The sequence below is a fragment of the Limanda limanda genome, chromosome 12 (genome assembly GCF_963576545.1).
Source record: "Limanda limanda chromosome 12, fLimLim1.1, whole genome shotgun sequence".
NCBI lineage: Eukaryota > Metazoa > Chordata > Actinopteri > Pleuronectiformes > Pleuronectidae > Limanda > Limanda limanda.
This window is the reverse complement of record NC_083647.1, coordinates 3,713,743-3,736,411: the sequence shown is the minus strand read 5'-3', so window position 1 is coordinate 3,736,411 and position 22,669 is coordinate 3,713,743. Positions and strand designations below refer to the sequence as shown.

The 22,669-nt window shown below is 45.0% G+C and overlaps 2 protein-coding genes and 28 non-coding genes across 30 annotated transcripts in view; 1 reads left to right on the top strand and 29 right to left on the bottom strand.

Moving 5' to 3' along the window:
• The window catches only part of LOC133015150 (histone H2A-like), a 543,969-nt gene that overhangs the window by 13,627 nt on the left and 507,673 nt on the right, over nucleotides 1-22,669 (bottom strand). The gene's annotated exons all lie outside the window — the stretch shown is intronic.
• Nucleotides 1-22,669, top strand: part of LOC133015316 (histone H2AX-like) — a 179,894-nt gene that overhangs the window by 6,444 nt on the left and 150,781 nt on the right. The window lies entirely within an intron of this gene.
• LOC133016999 (U1 spliceosomal RNA) lies at nucleotides 1,908-2,071 on the bottom strand. The gene has a single exon (XR_009682344.1). It is a non-coding gene; the product is annotated as a U1 spliceosomal RNA (small nuclear RNA).
• LOC133016987 (U1 spliceosomal RNA) lies at nucleotides 2,652-2,815 on the bottom strand. Its single transcript, XR_009682333.1, has one exon. It is a non-coding gene; the product is annotated as a U1 spliceosomal RNA (small nuclear RNA).
• LOC133017165 (U1 spliceosomal RNA) lies at nucleotides 3,396-3,559 on the bottom strand. The gene has a single exon (XR_009682501.1). It is a non-coding gene; the product is annotated as a U1 spliceosomal RNA (small nuclear RNA).
• Nucleotides 4,140-4,303, bottom strand: LOC133017194 (U1 spliceosomal RNA). Its single transcript, XR_009682529.1, has one exon. It is a non-coding gene; the product is annotated as a U1 spliceosomal RNA (small nuclear RNA).
• LOC133016976 (U1 spliceosomal RNA) lies at nucleotides 4,884-5,047 on the bottom strand. The gene has a single exon (XR_009682323.1). It is a non-coding gene; the product is annotated as a U1 spliceosomal RNA (small nuclear RNA).
• On the bottom strand, nucleotides 5,628-5,791 carry LOC133017037 (U1 spliceosomal RNA). Its single transcript, XR_009682380.1, has one exon. It is a non-coding gene; the product is annotated as a U1 spliceosomal RNA (small nuclear RNA).
• Nucleotides 6,371-6,534, bottom strand: LOC133017088 (U1 spliceosomal RNA). Its single transcript, XR_009682428.1, has one exon. It is a non-coding gene; the product is annotated as a U1 spliceosomal RNA (small nuclear RNA).
• Nucleotides 7,115-7,278, bottom strand: LOC133016963 (U1 spliceosomal RNA). The gene has a single exon (XR_009682312.1). It is a non-coding gene; the product is annotated as a U1 spliceosomal RNA (small nuclear RNA).
• Nucleotides 7,859-8,022, bottom strand: LOC133016951 (U1 spliceosomal RNA). Its single transcript, XR_009682301.1, has one exon. It is a non-coding gene; the product is annotated as a U1 spliceosomal RNA (small nuclear RNA).
• LOC133016940 (U1 spliceosomal RNA) lies at nucleotides 8,603-8,766 on the bottom strand. Its single transcript, XR_009682290.1, has one exon. It is a non-coding gene; the product is annotated as a U1 spliceosomal RNA (small nuclear RNA).
• On the bottom strand, nucleotides 9,347-9,510 carry LOC133016928 (U1 spliceosomal RNA). Its single transcript, XR_009682279.1, has one exon. It is a non-coding gene; the product is annotated as a U1 spliceosomal RNA (small nuclear RNA).
• LOC133016916 (U1 spliceosomal RNA) lies at nucleotides 10,091-10,254 on the bottom strand. The gene has a single exon (XR_009682267.1). It is a non-coding gene; the product is annotated as a U1 spliceosomal RNA (small nuclear RNA).
• LOC133016904 (U1 spliceosomal RNA) lies at nucleotides 10,835-10,998 on the bottom strand. Its single transcript, XR_009682256.1, has one exon. It is a non-coding gene; the product is annotated as a U1 spliceosomal RNA (small nuclear RNA).
• On the bottom strand, nucleotides 11,579-11,742 carry LOC133017015 (U1 spliceosomal RNA). Its single transcript, XR_009682360.1, has one exon. It is a non-coding gene; the product is annotated as a U1 spliceosomal RNA (small nuclear RNA).
• Nucleotides 12,307-12,470, bottom strand: LOC133017240 (U1 spliceosomal RNA). The gene has a single exon (XR_009682572.1). It is a non-coding gene; the product is annotated as a U1 spliceosomal RNA (small nuclear RNA).
• On the bottom strand, nucleotides 13,077-13,240 carry LOC133017102 (U1 spliceosomal RNA). Its single transcript, XR_009682442.1, has one exon. It is a non-coding gene; the product is annotated as a U1 spliceosomal RNA (small nuclear RNA).
• LOC133017126 (U1 spliceosomal RNA) lies at nucleotides 13,821-13,984 on the bottom strand. Its single transcript, XR_009682465.1, has one exon. It is a non-coding gene; the product is annotated as a U1 spliceosomal RNA (small nuclear RNA).
• On the bottom strand, nucleotides 14,564-14,727 carry LOC133016893 (U1 spliceosomal RNA). Its single transcript, XR_009682245.1, has one exon. It is a non-coding gene; the product is annotated as a U1 spliceosomal RNA (small nuclear RNA).
• LOC133017201 (U1 spliceosomal RNA) lies at nucleotides 15,334-15,497 on the bottom strand. The gene has a single exon (XR_009682535.1). It is a non-coding gene; the product is annotated as a U1 spliceosomal RNA (small nuclear RNA).
• On the bottom strand, nucleotides 16,078-16,241 carry LOC133016882 (U1 spliceosomal RNA). Its single transcript, XR_009682234.1, has one exon. It is a non-coding gene; the product is annotated as a U1 spliceosomal RNA (small nuclear RNA).
• Nucleotides 16,822-16,985, bottom strand: LOC133016871 (U1 spliceosomal RNA). The gene has a single exon (XR_009682223.1). It is a non-coding gene; the product is annotated as a U1 spliceosomal RNA (small nuclear RNA).
• LOC133017355 (U1 spliceosomal RNA) lies at nucleotides 17,566-17,729 on the bottom strand. Its single transcript, XR_009682671.1, has one exon. It is a non-coding gene; the product is annotated as a U1 spliceosomal RNA (small nuclear RNA).
• On the bottom strand, nucleotides 18,294-18,457 carry LOC133017239 (U1 spliceosomal RNA). Its single transcript, XR_009682571.1, has one exon. It is a non-coding gene; the product is annotated as a U1 spliceosomal RNA (small nuclear RNA).
• Nucleotides 19,064-19,227, bottom strand: LOC133017101 (U1 spliceosomal RNA). The gene has a single exon (XR_009682441.1). It is a non-coding gene; the product is annotated as a U1 spliceosomal RNA (small nuclear RNA).
• Nucleotides 19,807-19,970, bottom strand: LOC133016860 (U1 spliceosomal RNA). Its single transcript, XR_009682212.1, has one exon. It is a non-coding gene; the product is annotated as a U1 spliceosomal RNA (small nuclear RNA).
• LOC133017189 (U1 spliceosomal RNA) lies at nucleotides 20,577-20,740 on the bottom strand. The gene has a single exon (XR_009682524.1). It is a non-coding gene; the product is annotated as a U1 spliceosomal RNA (small nuclear RNA).
• On the bottom strand, nucleotides 21,321-21,484 carry LOC133017054 (U1 spliceosomal RNA). Its single transcript, XR_009682397.1, has one exon. It is a non-coding gene; the product is annotated as a U1 spliceosomal RNA (small nuclear RNA).
• On the bottom strand, nucleotides 22,065-22,228 carry LOC133017256 (U1 spliceosomal RNA). Its single transcript, XR_009682587.1, has one exon. It is a non-coding gene; the product is annotated as a U1 spliceosomal RNA (small nuclear RNA).

The following is a 22,669-nucleotide window of genomic DNA, read 5'->3' as shown; positions in this document are numbered from 1 at the left end:
CAAAGACATAACAACTTTGTCTCAGAGACAACACAAACTGCAATAAATTGGCAAAAATCAGCATACAGGCAGTACAAGAATTTCTAGCAAACATTACTTATCAAAACAGCACACTTGGAACAGGAGTGACCCCGTCTATTTGCTGTTAAATTATACTTCTACCACAATCAGTGGCATTAGTGAGTGCATTGTGTTGGAAAAAACATGCACTACAACCAAACCTATAAAATAGGCCCAGTGTCAGGCTCTTATTGCAATTGAACATGATGATCAGGGGAGAGCGCGGACGCAGTCCCCCACTACCACAAATTATGCAGTCATGGTATCTCCCCTGCCAGGTAAGTATGAGTTGGAAGCATTGGAGACAAGCTCTTGTTTCTCAGACACAGTTGTTTGGCTCACGGTGCCTCCCATGCATATTCACACAATCCAAAGGCCTTCAGTATCACATCATCCCCTTTTGGTAAAGGACTTGTTGAAGTGAAGCAAACACTTGTGTGAAATGAGTGAAGCAAACACTTGTGTGAAATGACATTGAATTACTTTATCACTGTTCTGGTCTCCAGCCCTTTTGTTCCCCTTGCAAAACAGAGTAAAGGCTCTTATATACTACTACGTGTCCGTTTCTCGGTGAGTTCTCAGCGGAGGGCGAAGAGTCTTTTTGATTTTAACTAATCCGACCACTGTACGTAGAAAAAAATTCACCCCCAAACCCATAGGTGGCGCAACGGAAGACGAGCTCAGAGAAGCCTACCCCATTTGGGAAGAAGAAGTCCACGTGTCTCTGTTTACATCTGTTAGCTTGCGTCCCACACACTGAACCACGGCAACTAACAGAACTAAATAAAGTGACACCCAGCGGGTCAAGATGCTGATGTTATCGTTTCTTAGCGCAGCGGTTCCCCGGTCTTGTTTCCGAACTGTGTTGCTGATTCCACAGCTTGAATCTGCTTGAGGCTACACAGAGCTAGCTAGCTTCAACCTCAGCTTCCACACACAGTCAGCAGTTACTCCCGACACTAACTACTACCCAGTGTTTGCTTCTAACCTGGCGGTATTATAGAAACAGTGTCATGATAGAAGTGGAATTAAAGTCGTGACGGCGGGGTTATGCACTGTTACCACCGCAGTTAGCATGGTTGCTAGCCCGCTAGCCTAGCACGCTAGCGCCGTTTTGAAAGCTTGTTCTAACCGTCTGTGACCGTGCACACATGTCATCAGTGCTCGAACACGCCACCGTCAGCCGGACAACTCCCCTGGCTTAACACACACGTCACATGAATCGTAGAATCGTAGTTGCGTATGTGTTTATTGTGAATCAGGAAATTACAGGTCCGGAAATGACGTCGAACAGAAATGACGTCGTACGGAAATGACGACATACGGAAATGATGTCTTTCGCGGACCAATCACAGCCAAGAGCTGTCAGCGGGCTCTCCGACACAACACGGAGAAGTTAGAAAAATCCGACGTGTACGAAAAGCTGTCCGAAGCGCTCGGAGAGGATGTTTCACGACGGAGAGGGCAGTCTTATCTATCCGTTTTACAAAATACGCTCAAGCATAAATTGGCCTTAAGCCTCGATGAAAAGCAGCCAGGTAAGCCCTGGCCGTCTCTGATAAATCACCACAAAGCCCAAAGACATAACAACTTTGTCTCAGAGACAACACAAACTGCTATAAATTGGCAAAAATCAGCATACAGGCAGTACAAGAACTTCTAGCAAACATTACTTATCAAAACAGCACACTTGGAACAGGAGTGACCCCGTCTATTTGCTGTTAAATTATACTTCTACCACAATCAGTGGCATTAGTGAGTGCATTGTGTTGGAAAAAACATGCACTACAACCAAACCTATAAAATAGGCCCAGTGTCAGGCTCTTATTGCAATTGAACATGATGATCAGGGGAGAGCGCGGACGCAGTCCCCCACTACCACAAATTATGCAGTCGAGATTCCCACATTTGGGGAATTCGCACGGGTCAGCACAACCGAAGTGCAATGGCTGAGCCTCGCCCTGGGTGAACCACCTTCATGATCATGGTATCTCCCCTGCCAGGTAAGTATGAGTTGGAAGCATTGGAGACAGGCTCTTGTTTCTCAGACACAGTTGCTTGGCTCACGGTGCCTCCCATGCATATTCACACAATCCAAAGGCCTTCAGTATCACATCATCCCCTTTTGGTAAAGGACTTGTTGAAGTGAAGCAAACACTTGTGTGAAATGAGTGAAGCAAACACTTGTGTGAAATGACATTGAATTACTTTATCACTGTTCTGGTCTCCAGCCCTTTTGTTCCCCTCGCAAAACAGAGTAAGCCTCGATGAAAAGCAGCCAGGTAAGTCCTGGCCGTCTCTGATAAATCACCACAAAGCCCAAAGACATAACAACTTTGTCTCAGAGACAACACAAACTGCAATAAATTGGCAAAAATCAGCATACAGGCAGTACAAGAATTTCTAGCAATCATTACTTATCAAAACAGCACACTTGGAACAGGAGTGACCCCGTCTATTTGCTGTTAAATTATACTTCTACCATAATCAGTGGCATTACTGAGTGCATTGTGTTGGAAAAAACATGCACTACAACCAAACCTATAAAATAGGCCCAGTGTCAGGCTCTTATTGCAATTGAACATGATGATCAGGGGAGAGCGCGGACGCAGTCCCCCACTACCACAAATTATGCAGTCGAGATTCCCACATTTGGGGAATTCGCACGGGTCAGCACAACCGAAGTGCAATGGCTGAGCCTCGCCCTGGGTGAACCACCTTCATGATCATGGTATCTCCCCTGCCAGGTAAGTATGAGTTGGAGGCATTGGAGACAGGCTCTTGTTTCTCAGACACAGTTGCTTGGCTCACGGTGCCTCCCATGCATATTCACACAATCCAAAGGCCTTCAGTATCACATCATCCCCTTTTGGTAAAGGACTTGTTGAAGTGAAGCAAACACTTGTGTGAAATGAGTGAAGCAAACACTTGTGTGAAATGACATTGAATTACTTTATCACTGTTCTGGTCTCCAGCCCTTTTGTTCCCCTCGCAAAACAGAGTAAGCCTCGATGAAAAGCAGCCAGGTAAGTCCTGGCCGTCTCTGATAAATCACCACAAAGCCCAAAGACATAACAACTTTGTCTCAGAGACAACACAAACTGCAATAAATTGGCAAAAATCAGCATACAGGCAGTACAAGAATTTCTAGCAATCATTACTTATCAAAACAGCACACTTGGAACAGGAGGGACCCCGTCTATTTGCTGTTAAATTATACTTCTACCACAATCAGTGGCATTAGTGAGTGCATTGTGTTGGAAAAAACATGCACTACAACCAAACCTATAAAATAGGCCCAGTGTCAGGCTCTTATTGCAATTGAACATGATGACCAGGGGAGAGCGCGGACGCAGTCCCCCACTTCCACAAATTATGCAGTCGAGATTCCCACATTTGGGGAATTCGCACGGGTCAGCACAACCGAAGGGCAATGGCTGAGCCTCGCCCTGGGTGAACCACCTTCATGATCATGGTATCTCCCCTGCCAGGTAAGTATGAGTTGGAAGCATTGGAGACAGGCTCTTGTTTCTCAGACACAGTTGCTTGGCTCACGGTGCATCCCATGCATATTCACACAATCCAAAGGCCTTCAGTATCACATCATCCCCTTTTGGTAAAGGACTTGTTGAAGTGAAGCAAACACTTGTGTGAAATGAGTGAAGCAAACACTTGTGTGAAATGACATTGAATTACTTTATCACTGTTCTGGTCTCCAGCCCTTTTGTTCCCCTCGCAAAACAGAGTAAGCCTCGATGAAAAGCAGCCAGGTAAGTCCTGGCCGTCTCTGATAAATCACCACAAAGCCCAAAGACATAACAACTTTGTCTCAGAGACAACACAAACTGCAATAAATTGGCAAAAATCAGCATACAGGCAGTACAAGAATTTCTAGCAATCATTACTTATCAAAACAGCACACTTTGAACAGGAGTGACCCCGTCTATTTGCTGTTAAATTATACTTATACCACAATCAGTGGCATTAGTGAGTGCATTGTGTTGGAAAAAACATGCACTACAACCAAACCTATAAAATAGGCCCAGTGTCAGGCTCTTATTGCAATTGAACATGATGATCAGGGGAGAGCGCGGACGCAGTCCCCCACTACCACAAATTATGCAGTCGAGATTCCCACATTTGGGGTATTCGCACGGGTCAGCACAACCGAAGTGCAATGGCTGAGCCTCGCCCTGGGTGACCCACCTTCATGATCATGGTATCTCCCCTGCCAGGTAAGTATGAGTTGGAAGCATTGGAGACAGGCTCTTGTTTCTCAGACACAGTTGCTTGGCTCACGGTGCCTCCCATGCATATTCACACAATCCAAAGGCCTTCAGTATCACATCATCCCCTTTTGGTAAAGGACTTGTTGAAGTGAAGCAAACACTTGTGTGAAATGAGTGAAGCAAACACTTGTGTGAAATGACATTGAATTACTTTATCAATGTTCTGGTCTCCAGCCCTTTTGTTCCCCTTGCAAAAAAGAGTAAGCCTCGATGAAAAGCAGCCAGGCAAGTCCTGGCCGTCTCTGATAAATCACCACAAAGCCCAAAGACATAACAACTTTGTCTCAGAGACAACACAAACTGCAATAAATTGGCAAAAATCAGCATACAGGCAGTACAAGAATTTCTAGCAATCATTACTTATCAAAACAGCACACTTTGAACAGGAGTGACCCCGTCTATTTGCTGTTAAATTATACTTATACCACAATCAGTGGCATTAGTGAGTGCATTGTGTTGGAAAAAACATGCACTACAACCAAACCTATAAAATAGGCCCAGTGTCAGGCTCTTATTGCAATTGAACATGATGATCAGGGGAGAGCGCGGACGCAGTCCCCCACTACCACAAATTATGCAGTCGAGATTCCCACATTTGGGGAATTCGCACGGGTCAGCACAACCGAAGTGCAATGGCTGAGCCTCGCCCTGGGTGAACCACCTTCATGATCATGGTATCTCCCCTGCCAGGTAAGTATGAGTTGGAAGCATTGGAGACAGGCTCTTGTTTCTCAGACACAGTTGTTTGGCTCACGGTGCCTCCCATGCATATTCACACAATCCAAAGGCCTTCAGTATCACATCATCCCCTTTTGGTAAAGGACTTGTTGAAGTGAAGCAAACACTTGTGTGAAATGAGTGAAGCAAACACTTGTGTGAAATGACATTGAATTACTTTATCACTGTTCTGGTCTCCAGCCCTTTTGTTCCCCTCGCAAAACAGAGTAAGCCTCGATGAAAAGCAGCCAGGTAAGTCCTGGCCGTCTCTGATAAATCACCACAAAGCCCAAAGACATAACAACTTTGTCTCAGAGACAACACAAACTGCAATAAATTGGCAAAAATCAGCATACAGGCAGTACAAGAATTTCTAGCAAACATTACTTATCAAAACAGCACACTTGGAACAGGAGTGACCCCGTCTATTTGCTGTTAAATTATACTTCTACCACAATCAGTGGCATTAGTGAGTGCATTGTGTTGGAAAAAACATGCACTACAACCAAACCTATAAAATAGGCCCAGTGTCAGGCTCTTATTGCAATTGAACATGATGATCAGGGGAGAGCGCGGACGCAGTCCCCCACTTCCACAAATTATGCAGTCGAGATTCCCACATTTGGGGAATTCGCACGGGTCAGCACAACCGAAGTGCAATGGCTGAGCCTCGCCCTGGGTGAACCACCTTCATGATCATGGTATCTCCCCTGCCAGGTAAGTATGAGTTGGAAGCATTGGAGACAGGCTCTTGTTTCTCAGACACAGTTGCTTGGCTCACGGTGCATCCCATGCATATTCACACAATCCAAAGGCCTTCAGTATCACATCATCCCCTTTTGGTAAAGGACTTGTTGAAGTGAAGCAAACACTTGTGTGAAATGAGTGAAGCAAACACTTGTGTGAAATGACATTGAATTACTTTATCACTGTTCTGGTCTCCAGCCCTTTTGTTCCCCTCGCAAAACAGAGTAAGCCTCGATGAAAAGCAGCCAGGTAAGTCCTGGCCGTCTCTGATAAATCACCACAAAGCCCAAAGACATAACAACTTTGTCTCAGAGACAACACAAACTGCAATAAATTGGCAAAAATCAGCATACAGGCAGTACAAGAATTTCTAGCAAACATTACTTATCAAAACAGCACACTTGGAACAGGAGTGACCCCGTCTATTTGCTGTTAAATTATACTTCTACCACAATCAGTGGCATTAGTGAGTGCATTGTGTTGGAAAAAACATGCACTACAACCAAACTATAAAATAGGCCCAGTGTCAGGCTCTTATTGCAATTGAACATGATGATCAGGGGAGAGCGCGGACGCAGTCCCCCACTACCACAAATTATGCAGTCGAGATTGCCACATTTGGGGAATTCGCACGGGTCAGCACCACCGAAGTGCAATGGCTGAGCCTCGCCCTGGGTGAACCACCTTCATGATCATGGTATCTCCCCTGCCAGGTAAGTATGAGTTGGAAGCATTGGAGACAGGCTCTTGTTTCTCAGACACAGTTGCTTGGCTCACGGTGCCTCCCATGCATATTCACACAATCCAAAGGCCTTCAGTATCACATCATCCCCTTTTGGTAAAGGACTTGTTGAAGTGAAGCAAACACTTGTGTGAAATGAGTGAAGCAAACACTTGTGTGAAATGACATTGAATTACTTTATCACTGTTCTGGTCTCCAGCCCTTTTGTTCCCCTCGCAAAACAGAGTAAGCCTCGATGAAAAGCAGCCAGGTAAGTCCTGGCCGTCTCTGATAAATCACCACAAAGCCCAAAGACATAACAACTTTGTCTCAGAGACAACACAAACTGCAATAAATTGGCAAAAATCAGCATACAGGCAGTACAAGAATTTCTAGCAATCATTACTTATCAAAACAGCACACTTGGAACAGGAGTGACCCCGTCTATTTGCTGTTAAATTATACTTCTACCACAATCAGTGGCATTAGTGAGTGCATTGTGTTGGAAAAAACATGCACTACAACCAAACCTATAAAATAGGCCCAGTGTCAGGCTCTTATTGCAATTGAACATGATGATCAGGGGAGAGCGCGGACGCAGTCCCCCACTACCACAAATTATGCAGTCGAGATTCCCACATTTGGGGAATTCGCACGGGTCAGCACAACCGAAGTGCAATGGCTGAGCCTCGCCCTGGGTGAACCACCTTCATGATCATGGTATCTCCCCTGCCAGGTAAGTATGAGTTGGAAGCATTGGAGACAGGCTCTTGTTTCTCAGACACAGTTGTTTGGCTCACGGTGCCTCCCATGCATATTCACACAATCCAAAGGCCTTCAGTATCACATCATCCCCTTTTGGTAAAGGACTTGTTGAAGTGAAGCAAACACTTGTGTGAAATGAGTGAAGCAAACACTTGTGTGAAATGACATTGAATTACTTTATCACTGTTCTGGTCTCCAGCCCTTTTGTTCCCCTCGCAAAACAGAGTAAGCCTCGATGAAAAGCAGCCAGGTAAGTCCTGGCCGTCTCTGATAAATCACCACAAAGCCCAAAGACATAACAACTTTGTCTCAGAGACAACACAAACTGCAATAAATTGGCAAAAATCAGCATACAGGCAGTACAAGAATTTCTAGCAATCATTACTTATCAAAACAGCACACTTGGAACAGGAGTGACCCCGTCTATTTGCTGTTAAATTATACTTCTACCATAATCAGTGGCATTACTGAGTGCATTGTGTTGGAAAAAACATGCACTACAACCAAACCTATAAAATAGGCCCAGTGTCAGGCTCTTATTGCAATTGAACATGATGATCAGGGGAGAGCGCGGACGCAGTCCCCCACTACCACAAATTATGCAGTCGAGATTCCCACATTTGGGGAATTCGCACGGGTCAGCACAACCGAAGTGCAATGGCTGAGCCTCGCCCTGGGTGAACCACCTTCATGATCATGGTATCTCCCCTGCCAGGTAAGTATGAGTTGGAGGCATTGGAGACAGGCTCTTGTTTCTCAGACACAGTTGCTTGGCTCACGGTGCCTCCCATGCATATTCACACAATCCAAAGGCCTTCAGTATCACATCATCCCCTTTTGGTAAAGGACTTGTTGAAGTGAAGCAAACACTTGTGTGAAATGAGTGAAGCAAACACTTGTGTGAAATGACATTGAATTACTTTATCACTGTTCTGGTCTCCAGCCCTTTTGTTCCCCTCGCAAAACAGAGTAAGCCTCGATGAAAAGCAGCCAGGTAAGTCCTGGCCGTCTCTGATAAATCACCACAAAGCCCAAAGACATAACAACTTTGTCTCAGAGACAACACAAACTGCAATAAATTGGCAAAAATCAGCATACAGGCAGTACAAGAATTTCTAGCAATCATTACTTATCAAAACAGCACACTTGGAACAGGAGTGACCCCGTCTATTTGCTGTTAAATTATACTTCTACCACAATCAGTGGCATTAGTGAGTGCATTGTGTTGGAAAAAACATGCACTACAACCAAACCTATAAAATAGGCCCAGTGTCAGGCTCTTATTGCAATTGAACATGATGATCAGGGGAGAGCGCGGACGCAGTCCCCCACTACCACAAATTATGCAGTCGAGATTCCCACATTTGGGGAATTCGCACGGGTCAGCACAACCGAAGTGCAATGGCTGAGCCTCGCCCTGGGTGAACCACCTTCATGATCATGGTATCTCCCCTGCCAGGTAAGTATGAGTTGGAAGCATTGGAGACAGGCTCTTGTTTCTCAGACACAGTTGTTTGGCTCACGGTGCCTCCCATGCATATTCACACAATCCAAAGGCCTTCAGTATCACATCATCCCCTTTTGGTAAAGGACTTGTTGAAGTGAAGCAAACACTTGTGTGAAATGAGTGAAGCAAACACTTGTGTGAAATGACATTGAATTACTTTATCACTGTTCTGGTCTCCAGCCCTTTTGTTCCCCTCGCAAAACAGAGTAAGCCTCGATGAAAAGCAGCCAGGTAAGTCCTGGCCGTCTCTGATAAATCACCACAAAGCCCAAAGACATAACAACTTTGTCTCAGAGACAACACAAACTGCAATAAATTGGCAAAAATCAGCATACAGGCAGTACAAGAATTTCTAGCAATCATTACTTATCAAAACAGCACACTTGGAACAGGAGTGACCCCGTCTATTTGCTGTTAAATTATACTTCTACCATAATCAGTGGCATTACTGAGTGCATTGTGTTGGAAAAAACATGCACTACAACCAAACCTATAAAATAGGCCCAGTGTCAGGCTCTTATTGCAATTGAACATGATGATCAGGGGAGAGCGCGGACGCAGTCCCCCACTACCACAAATTATGCAGTCGAGATTCCCACATTTGGGGAATTCGCACGGGTCAGCACAACCGAAGTGCAATGGCTGAGCCTCGCCCTGGGTGAACCACCTTCATGATCATGGTATCTCCCCTGCCAGGTAAGTATGAGTTGGAGGCATTGGAGACAGGCTCTTGTTTCTCAGACACAGTTGCTTGGCTCACGGTGCCTCCCATGCATATTCACACAATCCAAAGGCCTTCAGTATCACATCATCCCCTTTTGGTAAAGGACTTGTTGAAGTGAAGCAAACACTTGTGTGAAATGAGTGAAGCAAACACTTGTGTGAAATGACATTGAATTACTTTATCACTGTTCTGGTCTCCAGCCCTTTTGTTCCCCTCGCAAAACAGAGTAAGCCTCGATGAAAAGCAGCCAGGTAAGTCCTGGCCGTCTCTGATAAATCACCACAAAGCCCAAAGACATAACAACTTTGTCTCAGAGACAACACAAACTGCAATAAATTGGCAAAAATCAGCATACAGGCAGTACAAGAATTTCTAGCAATCATTACTTATCAAAACAGCACACTTGGAACAGGAGTGACCCCGTCTATTTGCTGTTAAATTATACTTCTACCATAATCAGTGGCATTACTGAGTGCATTGTGTTGGAAAAAACAAGCACTACAACCAAACCTATAAAATAGGCCCAGTGTCAGGCTCTTATTGCAATTGAACATGATGATCAGGGGAGAGCGCGGACGCAGTCCCCCACTACCACAAATTATGCAGTCGAGATTCCCACATTTGGGGAATTCGCACGGGTCAGCACAACCGAAGTGCAATGGCTGAGCCTCGCCCTGGGTGAACCACCTTCATGATCATGGTATCTCCCCTGCCAGGTAAGTATGAGTTGGAGGCATTGGAGACAGGCTCTTGTTTCTCAGACACAGTTGCTTGGCTCACGGTGCCTCCCATGCATATTCACACAATCCAAAGGCCTTCAGTATCACATCATCCCCTTTTGGTAAAGGACTTGTTGAAGTGAAGCAAACACTTGTGTGAAATGAGTGAAGCAAACACTTGTGTGAAATGACATTGAATTACTTTATCACTGTTCTGGTCTCCAGCCCTTTTGTTCCCCTCGCAAAACAGAGTAAGCCTCCATGAAAAGCAACCAGGTAAGCCCTGGCCGTCTCTGATAAATCACCACAAAGCCCAAAGACATAACAACTTTGTCTCAGAGACAACACAAACTGCAATAAATTGGCAAAAATCAGCATACAGGCAGTACAAGAATTTCTAGCAAACATTACTTATCAAAACAGCACACTTGGAACAGGAGTGACCCCGTCTATTTGCTGTTAAATTATACTTCTACCACAATCAGTGGCATTAGTGAGTGCATTGTGTTGGAAAAAACATGCACTACAACCAAACCTATAAAATAGGCCCAGTGTCAGGCTCTTATTGCAATTGAACATGATGATCAGGGGAGAGCGCGGACGCAGTCCCCCACTACCACAAATTATGCAGTCGAGATTCCCACATTTGGGGAATTCGCACGGGTCAGCACAACCGAAGTGCAATGGCTGAGCCTCGCCCTGGGTGAACCACCTTCATGATCATGGTATCTCCCCTGCCAGGTAAGTATGAGTTGGAAGCATTGGAGACAGGCTCTTGTTTCTCAGACACAGTTGCTTGGCTCACGGTGCATCCCATGCATATTCACACAATCCAAAGGCCTTCAGTATCACATCATCCCCTTTTGGTAAAGGACTTGTTGAAGTGAAGCAAACACTTGTGTGAAATGAGTGAAGCAAACACTTGTGTGAAATGACATTGATTTACTTTATCACTGTTCTGGTCTCCAGCCCTTTTGTTCCCCTCGCAAAACAGAGTAAGCCTCGATGAAAAGCAGCCAGGTAAGTCCTGGCCGTCTCTGATAAATCACCACAAAGCCCAAAGACATAACAACTTTGTCTCAGAGACAACACAAACTGCAATAAATTGGCAAAAATCAGCATACAGGCAGTACAAGAATTTCTAGCAATCATTACTTATCAAAACAGCACACTTGGAAAAGGAGTGACCCCGTCTATTTGCTGTTAAATTATACTTCTACCATAATCAGTGGCATTAGTGAGTGCATTGTGTTGGAAAAAACATGCACTACAACCAAACCTATAAAATAGGCCCAGTGTCAGGCTCTTATTGCAATTGAACATGATGATCAGGGGAGAGCGCGGACGCAGTCCCCAACTACCACAAATTATGCAGTCGAGATTCCCACATTTGGGGAATTCGCACGGGTCAGCACAGCCGAAGTGCAATGGCTGAGCCTCGCCCTGGGTGAACCACCTTCATGATCACGGTATCTCCCCTGCCAGGTAAGTATGAGTTGGGGCATTGGAGACAGGCTCTTGTTTCTCAGACACAGTTGCATGGCTAACGGTGCCTCCCATGCATATTCACACAATCCAAAGGCCTTCAGTTTTGGTAAAGGACTTGTTGAAGTGAAGCAAACACTTGTGTGAAATGAGTGAAGCAAACACTTGTGTGAAATGACATTGAATTACTTTATCACTGTTCTGGTCTCCAGCCCTTTTGTTCCCCTCGCAAAACAGAGTAAGCCTCGATGAAAAGCAGCCAGGTAAGCCCTGGCCGTCTCTGATAAATCACCACAAAGCCCAAAGACATAACAACTTTGTCTCAGAGACAACACAAACTGCAATAAATTGGCAAAAATCAGCATACAGGCAGTACAAGAATTTCTAGCAAACATTACTTATCAAAACAGCACACTTGGAACAGGAGTGACACCGTCTATTTGCTGTTAAATTATACTTCTACCACAATCAGTTGCATTAGTGAGTGCATTGTGTTGGAAAAAACATGCACTTCAACCAAACCTATAAAATAGGCCCAGTGTCAGGCTCTTATTGCAATTGAACATGATGATCAGGGGAGAGCGCGGACGCAGTCCCCCACTACCACAAATAATGCAGTCGAGATTCCCACATTTGGGGAATTCGCACGGGTCCGCAAAACCGAAGTGCAATGGCTGAGCCTCGCCCTGGGTGAACCACCTTCATGATCATGGTATCTCCCCTGCCAGGTAAGTATGAGTTGGAAGCATTGGAGACAGGCTCTTGTTTCTCAGACACAGTTGTTTGGCTCACGGTGCCTCCCATGCATATTCACACAATCCAAAGGCCTTCAGTATCACATCAACCCCTTTTGGTAAAGGACTTGTTGAAGTGAAGCAAACACTTGTGTGAAATGAGTGAAGCAAACACTTGTGTGAAATGAGTGAAGCAAACACTTGTGTGAAATGACATTGAATTACTTTATCAATGTTCTGGTCTCCAGCCCTTTTGTTCCCCTTGCAAAACAGAGTAAGCCTCCATGAAAAGCAACCAGGTAAGCCCTGGCCGTCTCTGATAAATCACCACAAAGCCCAAAGACATAACAACTTTGTCTCAGAGACAACACAAACTGCTATAAATTGGCAAAAATCAGCATACAGGCAGTACAAGAATTTCTAGCAAACATTACTTATCAAAACAGCCCACTTGGAACAGGAGTGACCCCGTCTATTTGCTGTTAAATTATACTTCTACCACAATCAGTGGCATTAGTGAGTGCATTGTGTTGGAAAAAACATGCACTACAACCAAACCTATAAAATAGGCCCAGTGTCAGGCTCTTATTGCAATTGAACATGATGATCAGGGGAGAGCGCGGACGCAGTCCCCCACTACCACAAATTATGCAGTCGAGATTCCCACATTTGGGGAATTCGCACTGGTCAGCACAACCGAAGTGCAATGGCTGAGCCTCGCCCTGGGTGAACCACCTTCATGATCATGGTATCTCCCCTGCCAGGTAAGTATGAGTTGGAAGCATTGGAGACAGGCTCTTGTTTCTCAGACACAGTTGTTTGGCTCACGGTGCCTCCCATGCATATTCACACAATCCAAAGGCCTTCAGTATCACATCATCCCCTTTTGGTAAAGGACTTGTTGAAGTGAAGCAAACACTTGTGTGAAATGAGTGAAGCAAACACTTGTGTGAAATGACATTGAATTACTTTAATAATGTTCTGGTCTCCAGCCCTTTTGTTCCCCTTGCAAAACAGAGTAAGCCTCCATGAAAAGCAACCAGGTAAGCCCTGGCCGTCTCTGATAAATCACCACAAAGCCCAAAGACATAACAACTTTGTCTCAGAGACAACACAAACTGCTATAAATTGGCAAAAATCAGCATACAGGCAGTACAAGAATTTCTAGCAATCATTACTTATCAAAACAGCACACTTGGAACAGGAGTGACCCCGTCTATTTGCTGTTAAATTATACTTCTACCACAATCAGTGGCATTAGTGAGTGCATTGTGTTGGAAAAAACATGCACTACAACCAAACCTATAAAATAGGCCCAGTGTCAGGCTCTTATTGCAATTGAACATGATGATCAGGGGAGAGCGCGGACGCAGTCCCCCACTACCACAAGTAATGCAGTCGAGATTCCCACATTTGGGGAATTCGCACGGGTCAGCACAACCGAAGTGCAATGGCTGAGCCTCGCCCTGGGTGAACCACCTTCATGATCATGGTATCTCCCCTGCCAGGTAAGTATGAGTTGGAAGCATTGGAGACAGGCTCTTGTTTCTCAGACACAGTTGTTTGGCTCACGGTGCCTCCCATGCATATTCACACAATCCAAAGGCCTTCAGTATCACATCATCCCCTTTTGGTAAAGGACTTGTTGAAGTGAAGCAAACACTTGTGTGAAATGAGTGAAGCAAACACTTGTGTGAAATGACATTGAATTACTTTATCACTGTTCTGGTCTCCAGCCCTTTTGTTCCCCTCGCAAAACAGAGTAAGCCTCGATGAAAAGCAACCAGGTAAGCCCTGGCCGTCTCTGATAAATCACCACAAAGCCCAAAGACATAACAACTTTGTCTCAGAGACAACACAAACTGCAATAAATTGGCAAAATCAGCATACAGGCAGTACAAGAATTTCTAGCAAACATTACTTATCAAAACAGCCCACTTGGAACAGGAGTGACCCCGTCTATTTGCTGTTAAATTATACTTCTACCACAATCAGTGGCATTAGTGAGTGCATTGTGTTGGAAAAAACATGCACTACAACCAAACCTATAAAATAGGCCCAGTGTCAGGCTCTTATTGCAATTGAACATGATGATCAGGGGAGAGCGCGGACGCAGTCCCCCACTACCACAAATTATGCAGTCGAGATTCCCACATTTGGGGAATTCGCACGGGTCAGCACAACCGAAGTGCAATGGCTGAGCCTCGCCCTGGGTGAACCACCTTCATGATCATGGTATCTCCCCTGCCAGGTAAGTATGAGTTGGAAGCATTGGAGACAGGCTCTTGTTTCTCAGACACAGTTGCTTGGCTCACGGTGCCTCCCATGCATATTCACACAATCCAAAGGCCTTCAGTATCACATCATCCCCTTTTGGTAAAGGACTTGTTGAAGTGAAGCAAACACTTGTGTGAAATGAGTGAAGCAAACACTTGTGTGAAATGAGTGAAGCAAACACTTGTGTGAAATGACATTGAATTACTTTATCACTGGTCTGGTCTCCAGCCCTTTTGTTCCCCTCGCAAAACAGAGTAAGCCTCGATGAAAAGCTGCCAGGTAAGTCCTGGCCGTCTCTGATAAATCACCACAAAGCCCAAAGACATAACAACTTTGTCTCAGAGACAACACAAACTGCAATAAATTGGCAAAAATCAGCATACAGGCAGTACAAGAATTTCTAGCAATCATTACTTATCAAAACAGCACACTTGGAACAGGAGTGACCCCGTCTATTTGCTGTTAAATTATACTTCTATCATAATCAGTGGCATTACTGAGTGCATTGTGTTGGAAAAAACATGCACTACAACCAAACCTATAAAATAGGCCCAGTGTCAGGCTCTTATTGCAATTGAACATGATGATCAGGGGAGAGCGCGGACGCAGTCCCCCACTACCACAAATTATGCAGTCGAGATTCCCACATTTGGGGAATTCGCACGGGTCAGCACAGCCGGAGTGCAATGGCTGAGCCTCGCCCTGGGTGAACCACCTTCATGATCATGGTATCTCCCCTGCCAGGTAAGTATGAGTTGGAAGCATTGGAGACAGGCTCTTGTTTCTCATACACAGTTGTTTGGCTCACGGTGCCTCCCATGCATATTCACACAATCCAAAGGCCTTCAGTATCACATCATCCCCTTTTGGTAAAGGACTTGTTGAAGTGAAGCAAACACTTGTGTGAAATGAGTGAAGCAAACACTTGTGTGAAATGACATTGAATTACTTTATCACTGTTCTGGTCTCCAGCCCTTTTGTTCCCCTCGCAAAACAGAGTAAGCCTCGATGAAAAGCAGCCAGGTAAGTCCTGGCCGTCTCTGATAAATCACCACAAAGCCCAAAGACATAACAACTTTGTCTCAGAGACAACACAAACTGCAATAAATTGGCAAAAATCAGCATACAGGCAGTACAAGAATTTCTAGCAATCATTACTTATCAAAACAGCACACTTGGAACAGGAGTGACCCCGTCTATTTGCTGTTAAATTATACTTCTACCATAATCAGTGGCATTACTGAGTGCATTGTGTTGGAAAAAACAAGCACTACAACCAAACCTATAAAATAGGCCCAGTGTCAGGCTCTTATTGCAATTGAACATGATGATCAGGGGAGAGCGCGGACGCAGTCCCCCACTACCACAAATTATGCAGTCGAGATTCCCACATTTGGGGAATTCGCACGGGTCAGCACAACCGAAGTGCAATGGCTGAGCCTCGCCCTGGGTGAACCACCTTCATGATCATGGTATCTCCCCTGCCAGGTAAGTATGAGTTGGAGGCATTGGAGACAGGCTCTTGTTTCTCAGACACAGTTGCTTGGCTCACGGTGCCTCCCATGCATATTCACACAATCCAAAGGCCTTCAGTATCACATCATCCCCTTTTGGTAAAGGACTTGTTGAAGTGAAGCAAACACTTGTGTGAAATGAGTGAAGCAAACACTTGTGTGAAATGACATTGAATTACTTTATCACTGTTCTGGTCTCCAGCCCTTTTGTTCCCCTCGCAAAACAGAGTAAGCCTCCATGAAAAGCAACCAGGTAAGCCCTGGCCGTCTCTGATAAATCACCACAAAGCCCAAAGACATAACAACTTTGTCTCAGAGACAACACAAACTGCAATAAATTGGCAAAAATCAGCATACAGGCAGTACAAGAATTTCTAGCAAACATTACTTATCAAAACAGCACACTTGGAACAGGAGTGACCCCGTCTATTTGCTGTTAAATTATACTTCTACCACAATCAGTGGCATTAGTGAGTGCATTGTGTTGGAAAAAACATGCACTACAACCAAACCTATAAAATAGGCCCAGTGTCAGGCTCTTATTGCAATTGAACATGATGATCAGGGGAGAGCGCGGACGCAGTCCCCCACTACCACAAATTATGCAGTCGAGATTCCCACATTTGGGGAATTCGCACGGGTCAGCACAACCGAAGTGCAATGGCTGAGCCTCGCCCTGGGTGAACCACCTTCATGATCATGGTATCTCCCCTGCCAGGTAAGTATGAGTTGGAAGCATTGGAGACAGGCTCTTGTTTCTCAGACACAGTTGCTTGGCTCACGGTGCATCCCATGCATATTCACACAATCCAAAGGCCTTCAGTATCACATCATCCCCTTTTGGTAAAGGACTTGTTGAAGTGAAGCAAACACTTGTGTGAAATGAGTGAAGCAAACACTTGTGTGAAATGACATTGATTTACTTTATCACTGTTCTGGTCTCCAGCCCTTTTGTTCCCCTCGCAAAACAGAGTAAGCCTCGATGAAAAGCAGCCAGGTAAGTCCTGGCCGTCTCTGATAAATCACCACAAAGCCCAAAGACATAACAACTTTGTCTCAGAGACAACACAAACTGCAATAAATTGGCAAAAATCAGCATACAGGCAGTACAAGAATTTCTAGCAATCATTACTTATCAAAACAGCACACTTGGAAAAGGAGTGACCCCGTCTATTTGCTGTTAAATTATACTTCTACCATAATCAGTGGCATTAGTGAGTGCATTGTGTTGGAAAAAACATGCACTACAACCAAACCTATAAAATAGGCCCAGTGTCAGGCTCTTATTGCAATTGAACATGATGATCAGGGGAGAGCGCGGACGCAGTCCCCCACTACCACAAATTATGCAGTCGAGATTCCCACATTTGGGGAATTCGCACGGGTCAGCACAGCCGAAGTGCAATGGCTGAGCCTCGCCCTGGGTGAACCACCTTCATGATCACGGTATCTCCCCTGCCAGGTAAGTATGAGTTGGGGCATTGGAGACAGGCTCTTGTTTCTCAGACACAGTTGCATGGCTAACGGTGCCTCCCATGCATATTCACACAATCCAAAGGCCTTCAGTTTTGGTAAAGGACTTGTTGAAGTGAAGCAAACACTTGTGTGAAATGAGTGAAGCAAACACTTGTGTGAAATGACATTGAATTACTTTATCACTGTTCTGGTCTCCAGCCCTTTTGTTCCCCTCGCAAAACAGAGTAAGCCTCGATGAAAAGCAGCCAGGTAAGCCCTGGCCGTCTCTGATAAATCACCACAAAGCCCAAAGACATAACAACTTTGTCTCAGAGACAACACAAACTGCAATAAATTGGCAAAAATCAGCATACAGGCAGTACAAGAATTTCTAGCAAACATTACTTATCAAAACAGCACACTTGGAACAGGAGTGACACCGTCTATTTGCTGTTAAATTATACTTCTACCACAATCAGTTGCATTAGTGAGTGCATTGTGTTGGAAAAAACATGCACTTCAACCAAACCTATAAAATAGGCCCAGTGTCAGGCTCTTATTGCAATTGAACATGATGATCAGGGGAGAGCGCGGACGCAGTCCCCCACTACCACAAATAATGCAGTCGAGATTCCCACATTTGGGGAATTCGCACGGGTCCGCAAAACCGAAGTGCAATGGCTGAGCCTCGCCCTGGGTGAACCACCTTCATGATCATGGTATCTCCCCTGCCAGGTAAGTATGAGTTGGAAGCATTGGAGACAGGCTCTTGTTTCTCAGACACAGTTGTTTGGCTCACGGTGCCTCCCATGCATATTCACACAATCCAAAGGCCTTCAGTATCACATCAACCCCTTTTGGTAAAGGACTTGTTGAAGTGAAGCAAACACTTGTGTGAAATGAGTGAAGCAAACACTTGTGTGAAATGAGTGAAGCAAACACTTGTGTGAAATGACATTGAATTACTTTATCAATGTTCTGGTCTCCAGCCCTTTTGTTCCCCTTGCAAAACAGAGTAAGCCTCCATGAAAAGCAACCAGGTAAGCCCTGGCCGTCTCTGATAAATCACCACAAAGCCCAAAGACATAACAACTTTGTCTCAGAGACAACACAAACTGCTATAAATTGGCAAAAATCAGCATACAGGCAGTACAAGAATTTCTAGCAAACATTACTTATCAAAACAGCCCACTTGGAACAGGAGTGACCCCGTCTATTTGCTGTTAAATTATACTTCTACCACAATCAGTGGCATTAGTGAGTGCATTGTGTTGGAAAAAACATGCACTACAACCAAACCTATAAAATAGGCCCAGTGTCAGGCTCTTATTGCAATTGAACATGATGATCAGGGGAGAGCGCGGACGCAGTCCCCCACTACCACAAATTATGCAGTCGAGATTCCCACATTTGGGGAATTCGCACTGGTCAGCACAACCGAAGTGCAATGGCTGAGCCTCGCCCTGGGTGAACCACCTTCATGATCATGGTATCTCCCCTGCCAGGTAAGTATGAGTTGGAAGCATTGGAGACAGGCTCTTGTTTCTCAGACACAGTTGTTTGGCTCACGGTGCCTCCCATGCATATTCACACAATCCAAAGGCCTTCAGTATCACATCATCCCCTTTTGGTAAAGGACTTGTTGAAGTGAAGCAAACACTTGTGTGAAATGAGTGAAGCAAACACTTGTGTGAAATGACATTGAATTACTTTAATAATGTTCTGGTCTCCAGCCCTTTTGTTCCCCTTGCAAAACAGAGTAAGCCTCCATGAAAAGCAACCAGGTAAGCCCTGGCCGTCTCTGATAAATCACCACAAAGCCCAAAGACATAACAACTTTGTCTCAGAGACAACACAAACTGCAATAAATTGGCAAAATCAGCATACAGGCAGTACAAGAATTTCTAGCAAACATTACTTATCAAAACAGCCCACTTGGAACAGGAGTGACCCCGTCTATTTGCTGTTAAATTATACTTCTACCACAATCAGTGGCATTAGTGAGTGCATTGTGTTGGAAAAAACATGCACTACAACCAAACCTATAAAATAGGCCCAGTGTCAGGCTCTTATTGCAATTGAACATGATGATCAGGGGAGAGCGCGGACGCAGTCCCCCACTACCACAAATTATGCAGTCGAGATTCCCACATTTGGGGAATTCGCACGGGTCAGCACAACCGAAGTGCAATGGCTGAGCCTCGCCCTGGGTGAACCACCTTCATGATCATGGTATCTCCCCTGCCAGGTAAGTATGAGTTGGAAGCATTGGAGACAGGCTCTTGTTTCTCAGACACAGTTGCTTGGCTCACGGTGCCTCCCATGCATATTCACACAATCCAAAGGCCTTCAGTATCACATCATCCCCTTTTGGTAAAGGACTTGTTGAAGTGAAGCAAACACTTGTGTGAAATGAGTGAAGCAAACACTTGTGTGAAATGAGTGAAGCAAACACTTGTGTGAAATGACATTGAATTACTTTATCACTGGTCTGGTCTCCAGCCCTTTTGTTCCCCTCGCAAAACAGAGTAAGCCTCGATGAAAAGCTGCCAGGTAAGTCCTGGCCGTCTCTGATAAATCACCACAAAGCCCAAAGACATAACAACTTTGTCTCAGAGACAACACAAACTGCAATAAATTGGCAAAAATCAGCATACAGGCAGTACAAGAATTTCTAGCAATCATTACTTATCAAAACAGCACACTTGGAACAGGAGTGACCCCGTCTATTTGCTGTTAAATTATACTTCTATCATAATCAGTGGCATTACTGAGTGCATTGTGTTGGAAAAAACATGCACTACAACCAAACCTATAAAATAGGCCCAGTGTCAGGCTCTTATTGCAATTGAACATGATGATCAGGGGAGAGCGCGGACGCAGTCCCCCACTACCACAAATTATGCAGTCGAGATTCCCACATTTGGGGAATTCGCACGGGTCAGCACAGCCGGAGTGCAATGGCTGAGCCTCGCCCTGGGTGAACCACCTTCATGATCATGGTATCTCCCCTGCCAGGTAAGTATGAGTTGGAAGCATTGGAGACAGGCTCTTGTTTCTCATACACAGTTGTTTGGCTCACGGTGCCTCCCATGCATATTCACACAATCCAAAGGCCTTCAGTATCACATCATCCCCTTTTGGTAAAGGACTTGTTGAAGTGAAGCAAACACTTGTGTGAAATGAGTGAAGCAAACACTTGTGTGAAATGACATTGAATTACTTTAATAATGTTCTGGTCTCCAGCCCTTTTGTTCCCCTTGCAAAACAGAGTAAGCCTCCATGAAAAGCAACCAGGTAAGCCCTGGCCGTCTCTGATAAATCACCACAAAGCCCAAAGACATAACAACTTTGTCTCAGAGACAACACAAACTGCAATAAATTGGCAAAAATCAGCATACAGGCACTACAAGAATTTCTAGCAAACATTACTTATCAAAACAGCACACTTGGAACAGGAGGGACCCCGTCTATTTGCTGTTAAATTATACTTCTACCACAATCAGTGGCATTAGTGAGTGCATTGTGTTGGAAAAAACATGCACTACAACCAAACCTATAAAATAGGCCCAGTGTCAGGCTCTTATTGCAATTGAACATGATGATCAGGGGAGAGCGCGGACGCAGTCCCCCACTACCACAAATTATGCAGTCGAGATTCCCACATTTGGGGAATTCGCACGGGTCAGCACAACCGAAGTGCAATGGCTGAGCCTCGCCCTGGGTGACCCACCTTCATGATCATGGTATCTCCCCTGCCAGGTAAGTATGAGTTGGAAGCATTGGAGACAGGCTCTTGTTTCTCAGACACAGTTGCTTGGCTCACGGTGCCTCCCATGCATATTCACACAATCCAAAGGCCTTCAGTATCACATCATCCCCTTTTGGTAAAGGACTTGTTGAAGTGAAGCAAACACTTGTGTGAAATGAGTGAAGCAAACACTTGTGTGAAATGACATTGAATTACTTTATCAATGTTCTGGTCTCCAGCCCTTTTGTTCCCCTTGCAAAAAAGAGTAAGCCTCGATGAAAAGCAGCCAGGCAAGTCCTGGCCGTCTCTGATAAATCACCACAAAGCCCAAAGACATAACAACTTTGTCTCAGAGACAACACAAACTGCAATAAATTGGCAAAAATCAGCATACAGGCAGTACAAGAATTTCTAGCAATCATTACTTATCAAAACAGCACACTTTGAACAGGAGTGACCCCGTCTATTTGCTGTTAAATTATACTTCTACCACAATCAGTGGCATTAGTGAGTGCATTGTGTTGGAAAAAACATGCACTACAACCAAACCTATAAAATAGGCCCAGTGTCAGGCTCTTATTGCAATTGAACATGATGATCAAGGGAGAGCGCGGACGCAGTCCCCCACTACCACAAATTCTGCAGTCGAGATTCCCACATTTGGGGAATTCGCACGGGTCAGCACAACCGGAGTGCAATGGCTGAGCCTCGCCCTGGGTGAACCACCTTCATGATCACGGTATCTACCCTGCCAGGTAAGTATGAGTTGGGGCATTGGAGACAGGCTCTTGTTTCTCAGACACAGTTGCATGGCTCACGGTGCCTCCCATGCATATTCACACAATCCAAAGGCCTTCAGTATCACATCATCCCCTTTTGGTAAAGGACTTGTTGAAGTGAAGCAAACACTTGTGTGAAATGAGTGAAGCAAACACTTGTGTGAAATGACATTGAATTACTTTATCACTGTTCTGGTCTCCAGCCCTTTTGTTCCCCTCGCAAAACAGAGTAAGCCTCGATGAAAAGCAGCCAGGTAAGCCCTGGCCGTCTCTGATAAATCACCACAATGCCCAAAGACATAACAACTTTGTCTCAGAGACAACACAAACTGCAATAAATTGGCAAAAATCAGCATACAGGCAGTACAAGAATTTCTAGCAAACATTACTTATCAAAACAGCACACTTGGAACAGGAGTGACCCC